The sequence below is a fragment of the Pleurodeles waltl genome, unplaced genomic scaffold (assembly GCF_031143425.1).
Source record: "Pleurodeles waltl isolate 20211129_DDA unplaced genomic scaffold, aPleWal1.hap1.20221129 scaffold_91, whole genome shotgun sequence".
In the NCBI taxonomy this organism is placed as follows: domain Eukaryota; kingdom Metazoa; phylum Chordata; class Amphibia; order Caudata; family Salamandridae; genus Pleurodeles; species Pleurodeles waltl.
The window spans coordinates 1,019,118-1,026,478 of NW_027150403.1; the positions used below are offsets into that span (position 1 = coordinate 1,019,118).

A 7,361-nucleotide genomic window follows, 5' to 3' on the forward strand; every position below is an offset into this window, starting at 1 on the left:
AAAAGGTCCCTGGTTCGAAGCCAAGCAAATACAGCAAGCCGCTGGGCTTTTTCCCAGTATTTGCATTTCCTGACTCAGCTGACAGGCAAGCTGAGATAAAAGAGACTGTGTCTATCCCTCACCATCGTGAGGTACTACGCTCCTGGGGCATCTGTCACAGCTCACCAAGAGGAGTTGCCCCAGCTTACGTCAGTCAGTTGCTCACTGTTTGACCTTTGCATTGAAGCCTGAGCCTACCGCATTCAAGCCAGCCAAGGAAGGTATGAGAGCGAAAATAGCTTTACTGCCCTCACCAAGAACACACACCTTGAGCAAATAAGGTGCCAGACTTACAAGGCCCAATCGCCAACTGAGCATCACTTTTAGTGACGCTGCGGTGGCACTATGCACTGCGCGGTATTTACAAGATGGCGTTCAGCCACTTTTTGTGGCTTAACACCACCTTGTAAATACGGCACCTTAGCATTCAGCGCTTTCCCTGGAAGGGGCGTGCAATGGGTGTTGCTGTGAGTGTGCCACAGCAACACCATAGCATTTTGATGCTGCTCCAGATTTAGGAGTTGTCGTAAATCTGCGTCAGCGCCAAAATCCAACGCCATCCCAGGGGTATCGTTAGAGTGGCGCACTGAGGAGAAATGTTTTCATTTCTCCTCGTTTTTTCTCTTTCTATGTGTGCTGCATTCTGCAGCACACATAGAAGTAAGAGCAAATCACCATTGAAGATTTTTCTTTTGGCCAGGAAGGTGTCCATTCCTGCACAAAAACAATTTCCCCCTCAACGCAGTCATCCTTGTACCATGGTGCAAGAACGGCTGCGTTGGCGCTCAGCTGCTAATTTAGAGCTGGCGCAGGGGGAAGCACAGGGGTGCGCTGTATTCCACTAAATACAGCGCTTCCCTGCATTTTGAAAATGACGGAGCGTGGGGCTTGCAAATTTGGCATAGTGTCGCGCTCAGTCATTTTCTTGTAAATCTGGGACAAAATGTCTAAAGGATAGAGGCTTTTTATGTCTTGTTCGATGACGACCATGCAAATGACTCTAGTCATACTGCAGAAGAGAGCACCATGTGGTGTTTCTTGCTTTGGGATGTAGTCTCCCACTCTCTGCCACCAACGCTCGGAGCAGGGTGGGAGCCGTAGTACTTCTGTCCCCAGGCTTGTTGGTCTAGGGGTATGATTCTCGCTTCGGGGGCGAGATGTCCCGGGTTCAAATCCCGGACGAGCCCATTTTAGCAGAAAACAATCAAATCCTGCTCAAAATACACAACCCCTCAACATTTCTCATTCCACTCGAAGCATTGTTGCGCAAAACATATTTTTTGCCTCAGGCGAAAAATGGATTACAATGCCTTGGCTTCCTTCCTGCTTGCTCTCAGTGCGCCATGTGTGATGATTTCACAGGCTTGCGTTCCTGGCATTTAGGCATCAGATATTTGTCTGTCTCTGCCCGCAGCTGTGACTTTTCAGGACGTCTGAGTGTATGCATGCTGGCTGACACCTCTGCAATTTTCACACTTACCCCTCGCATTCTGAGCAACTGCTGATCAAGTACAGAGGAAATCGGGCAAACATATGAGGGGAAATGTGCTCCTTCAGTCAAGCCAGCAAGCTTGTTTCTGTAGTGTAGTGGTTATCACATTTGCCTCACACGCAAAAGGTCCCCGGTTCGACACTGGGCAGCAGTAGCTTTTGTGTTTGCTCACTAAAACCTCAGTCTCTCTCAATGCACACTTAGACAGAAATGACCTTTAAAAACTTGTGACCTGTGTAAAATGTGCTTTACTATTGCAGGACGATAAAAAGTTATCTGCATCCCTCGGTGGTCGTGCATGTGCCTTGTTTCTTGTTCTGTTTTTTTTTTTTTCTTGGCCATGTTATATTGTGGGGCCTTTAAAGCTGTGACTTTGATAGGAACATTGCAAGCGGCAGCATCAACAAGTGCAGACTGAAGAGTCAGACCTGCATAATGTTTTGGCTGTCAGGATGGCCGAGTGGTCGAAGGTGCCAGACTCAAGAGAGCTTGATCTTCAGTGAAGCTGAGCCTTCTGGTCTCTTCATGGAGACGTGGGTTTAAATCCCACTCCTAACAGGTGTGTTTTCTTCCCTTAAATCTTGCTCTGCTTGCACAGCCAGCTCCTCACACCACTATCTTTGGAAGCTGCTGTGGCATGTGAGGAGAAATCCACCAACCCATCGGCTGGGCCCTCAATCAAAATTCTGTGTATTACTGGAAGGGGCGTCTCAGGCACATCTTCTGTTAGAGTTGCACTTTATGACAGTAACTACCATGCTGGTTTCTACTTAAGCAGTTGATTCTATCGTTTGAAGTGAGTCTCTCCTGCCACCTTTTGGGCAAAGAAGACACTGCCCCTGCAACAACACAGGCAGACAAGCTCAAACTGGGTTTCTTGGTTAGGTGGGCGGAGCATATTGGCAATGGTGCCTCCTCGTGACTTGCAATTTACATGAAGAAGACAGAGAGGCAGCTGGGATTAGGCAGTCCCCATGAACCCCTGAACACTGTCTTGCGACTTGCACACAATTCTGAAATGAGGCGGGGGAAAGGAGGTGATTTCCCCATCAAGGGCCATTCCGGGAAATCAGCCACCACGCGTCTCCCAGGTGAGTGTTTCAGGCCTATGAGCCACTACTATAAATCTCGCCTGATCGAGCCCTGAGCAAGCAAGTGTGCTTGAATCCAAGAGGCATGCTTCTCTGGCTCAAGAGCTAGTAGGCCCTTCAGTGCTTCTGGTCTGGAAGTCTAAGGTGCAAGGGTCCAGGACTTGCAGAGGGTTACAACTACCAGAAAGGGTCTGCTTTTCACATCAGTGCCCTAGTTCAGCTCACTGGCACAGGGCATCTTGACTGCCTCTTTCCTTGCTAGAGACAAACAAAAAATACTTGACAGAAAACATCAATTGCTATGGCACGCTTAGAGAGAGAGCCTCCAAATGGCCCTGCTTTTCTGAAAGACGCTTCAGAAGATGTTTCAAATGCCTCTGCAGCAGCAGTCTAGTTGGTATAGGGGTATGATTCTCGCTTCGGGTGTGAGAGGACCTTGGTTCAAATCCCAGACAAACCGTTACCTTTATAGGTTCAGTCTGTGTTTTAAACAGGACTATTTCTGCTTTTCACTCTTGTAAGATGTCATGTTGCAATGCAATACATGCTTTATACCTGCGTTGAGACGGTTCAGCATCATGAAGGTATGCGAGATTTCTTTGCAATTGCTTTTCTGTGCTGGAGCAGCAGTGCTCATAGGAACATTAAATGCACAGTGCTTCTCCATTGTAATTTCGGGTCCAGTTCTGAAATCACCTCTTGGAATGAAAGTGATGCCAGTTCCTTTCTTCCAAGGCAAGAGATCGTGTTCCGGAAGGCTCAGCTTTGAGCGTTATGAACATTGGCCCTCAGTCCTTGCATCCCAGTCCAATGCAGAACCACATAAAGCAAGCAGGTGTGTCTGTTTCCATAGTGTGGTGGTTCCAGTACAATGCATAGCCACATGAAGCAAGCCAGCAAGTGTGTCTGTTTGTGTAGTGTAGTCGTTATCATGCGCACCTCACATGCAAAAGGTCCCTGGTTCGAAGCCAAGCAAATACAGCAAGTCGCTGGGCTTTTTCCCAGTATTTGCATTTCCTGACTCAGCTGACAGGCAAGCTGAGATAAAAGAGACTGTGTCTATCCCTCACCATCGTGAGGTACTACGCTCCTGGGGCATCTGTCACAGCTCACCAAGAGGAGTTGCGCCAGCTTACGTCAGTCAGTTGCTCACTGTTTGACCTTTGCATTGAAGCCTGAGCCTACCGCATTCAAGCCAGCCAAGGAAGGAAGGTATGAGAGCGAAAATAGCTTTCCTGCCCTCACCAAGAACAAACACCTTGAGCAAATAAGGTGCCAGACTTACAAGGCCCAATCGCCAACGGAGCATCACTTTTAGTGACGCCCCGGTGGCACTATGCACTGCGCGGTATTTACAAGATGGCGTTCAGCCACTTTTTGTGGCAAACAATCAAATCCTGCTCAAAATACACAACCCCTCAACATTTCTCATTCCACTCGAAGCATTGTTGCGCAAAACATATTTTTTGCCTCAGGCGAAAAATGGATTACAATGCCTTGGCTTCCTTCCTGCTTGCTCTCAGTGCGCCCTGTGTGATGATTTCACAGGCTTGCGTTCCTGGCATTTAGGCATCAGATATTTGTCTGTCTCTGCCCGCAGCTGTGACTTTTCAGGACGTCTGAGTGTATGCATGCTGGCTGACACCGCTGCAATTTTCACACTTACCCCTCGCATTCTGAGCAACTGCTGATCAAGTATAGAGGAAATCGGGCAAACATATGAGGGGAACTGTGCTCCTTCAGTCAAGCCAGCAAGCTTGTTTCTGTAGTGTAGTGGTTATCACATTTGCCTCACACGCAATAGGTTCCCGGTTTGACACTGGGCAGCAGTAGCTTTTGTGTTTGCTCACTAAAACCTCAGTCTCTCTCAATGCACACTTAGACAGAAATGACCTTTAAAAACTTGTGACCTGTGTAAAATGTGCTTTACTATTGCAGGACGATAAAAAGTTATCTGCATCCCTCGGTGGTCGTGCATGTGCCTTGTTTCTTGTTCTGTTTTTTTTTTTTTCTTGGCCTTGTTATATTGTGGGGCCTTTAAAGCTGTGACTTTGATAGGAACATTGCAAGCGGCAGCATCAACAAGTGCAGACTGAAGAGTCAGACCTGCATAATATTTTGGCTGTCAGGATGGCCGAGTGGTCTAAGGTGCCAGACACAAGAGAGCTTGATCTTCAGTGAAGCTGAGCCTTCTGGTCTCTTCATGGAGGCGTGGGTTCAAATCCCACTTCTAACAGGTGTGTTTTCTTCCCTTAAATCTTGCTCTGCTTGCAGAGCCAGCTCCTCACACCACTATCTTTGGAAGCTGCTGTGGCATGTGAGGAGAAATCCACCAACCCATCGGCTGGGCCCTCAATCAAAATTCTGTGTATTACTGGAAGGGGCATCTCAGGCACACCTTCTGTTAGAGCTGCACTTTATGACAGTAACTACCATGCTGGTTTCTACTTAAGCAGTTGATTCTATCGTTTGAAGTGAGTCTCTCCTGCCACCTTTTGGGCAAAGAAGACACTGCCCCTGCAACAACACAGGCAGACAAGCTCAAACTGGGTTTCTTGGTTAGGTGGGTGGAGCATATTGGCAATGGTGCCTCCTCGTGAAATCCGGGAAATCAGCCACCCCGCGTCTCCCAGGTGAGTGTTTCAGGCCTATGAGCCACTACTATAAATCTCGCCTGATCGAGCCCTGAGCGAGCAAGTGTGCTTGAATCCAAGAGGCATGCTTCTCTGGCTCAAGAGCTAGCAGGCCCTTCAGTGCTTCTGGTCTGGAAGTCTAAGGTGCAAGGGTCCAGGACTTGCAGAGGGTTACAACTTCCAGAAAGGGCCTGCTTTTCACATCAGTGCCCTAGTTTAGCTCACTGGCACAGGGCATCTTGACTGCCTCTTTCCTTGCTAGAGACAAACAAAAAATCCTTGACAGAAAACATCAATTGCTATGGCACGCTTAGAGAGAGAGCCTCCAAATGGCCCTGCTTTTCTGAAAGACGCTTCAGAAGATGTTTCAAATGCCTCTGCAGCAGCAGTCTAGTTGGTATAGGGGTATGATTCTCGCTTCGGGTGTGAGAGGACCTTGGTTCAAATCCAAGACAAACCCTTACCTTTATAGGTTCAGTCTGTGTTTTAAACAGGAGTATTTCTGCTTTTCACTCTTGTAAGATGTCATGTTGCAATGCAATACATGCTTTATACCTGCGTTGAGACGGTTCAGCATCATGAAGGTATGCGAGATTTCTTTGCAACTGCTTTTCTGTGCTGGAGCAGCAGTGCTCATAGGAACATTAAATGCACAGTTCTTCTCCATGGTAATTTCGGGTCCAGTTCTGAAATCACCTCTTGGAATGAAAGTGATGCCAGTTCCTTTCTTCCAAGGCAAGAGATCGTGTTCCGGAAGGCTCAGCTTTGAGCGTCATGAACATTGGCCCTCAGTCCTTGCATCCCAGTCCAATGCAGAGCCACATAAAGCAAGCAGGTGTGTCTGTTTCCATAGTGTGGTGGTTCCAGTACAATGCATAGCCACATGAAGCAAGCCAGCAAGTGTGTCTGTTTGTGTAGTGCAGTCGTTATCATGCGCACCTCACATGCAAAAGGTCCCTGGTTCGAAGCGAAGCAAATACAGCAAGTCGCTGGGCTTTTTCCCAGTATTTGCATTTCCTGACTCAGCTGACAGGCAAGCTGAGATAAAAGAGACTGTGTCTATCCCTCACCATCGTGAGGTACTACGCTCCTGGGGCATCTGTCACAGCTCACCAACAGGAGTTGCGCCAGCTTACGTCAGTCAGTTGCTCACTGTTTGACCTTTGCATTGAAGCCTGAGCCTACCGCATTCAAGCCAGCCAAGGAAGGAAGGTATGAGAGCGAAAATAGTTTTCCTGCCCTCACCAAGAACAAACACCTTGAGCAAATAAGGTGCCAGACTTACAAGGCCCAATAGCCAACGGAGCATCACTTTTAGTGACGCCCCGGTGGCACTATGCACTGCGCGGTATTTACAAGATGGCGTTCAGCCACTTTTTGTGGCTTAACACCACCTTGTAAATACGGCACCTTAGCATTCAGCGCTTTCCCTGGAAGGGGCGTGCAATGGGTGTTGCTGTGAGTGTGCCACAGCAACACCATAGCATTTTGATGCTGCTCCAGATTTAGGAGTTGTCGTAAATCTGTGTCAGCGCCAAAATCCAATGCCATCCCAGGGGTATCGTTAGAGTGGCGCACTGAGGAGAAATGTTTTAATTTCTTCTTGTTTTTTCTCTTTCTATTTGTGCTGCATTCTGCAGCACACATAGAAGTAAGAGCAAATCACCATTGAAGATTTTTCTTTTGGCCAGGAAGGTGTCCCTTCCTGCACAAAAACAATTTCCCCCTCAACGCAGTCATCCTTGTACCATGGTGCAAGAACGGCTGCGTTGGCGCTCAGCTGCTAATTTAGAGCTGGCGCAGGGGGAAGCACAGGGGTGCGCTGTATTCTACTAAATACGGCGCTTCCCTGCATTTTGAAAATGACAGAGCGTGGGGCTTGCAAATTTGGCACAGCGTCGCGCTCAGTCATTTTCTTGTAAATCTGGGACAAAATGTCTAAAGGATAGAGGCTTTTTATGTCATGTTCGATGACGACCATGCAAATGACTCTAGTCATACTGCAGAAGAGAGCACCATGTGGTGTTTCTTGCTTTGGGATGTAGTCTCCCACTCTCTGCCACCAACGCTCGGAGCAGGGTGGGAGCCGTAGTACTTCTGTGCCCA

At 48.1% G+C, this 7,361-nt stretch overlaps 1 non-coding gene across 1 annotated transcript; it reads left to right on the top strand.

The window, feature by feature from the left end:
• The first annotated feature begins 1,154 nt into the window (after window positions 1-1,154).
• TRNAP-CGG (transfer RNA proline (anticodon CGG)) lies at window positions 1,155-1,226 on the top strand. The gene has a single exon. It is a non-coding gene; the product is annotated as a tRNA-Pro (tRNA).
• Window positions 1,227-7,361: the final 6,135 nt, after the last annotated feature.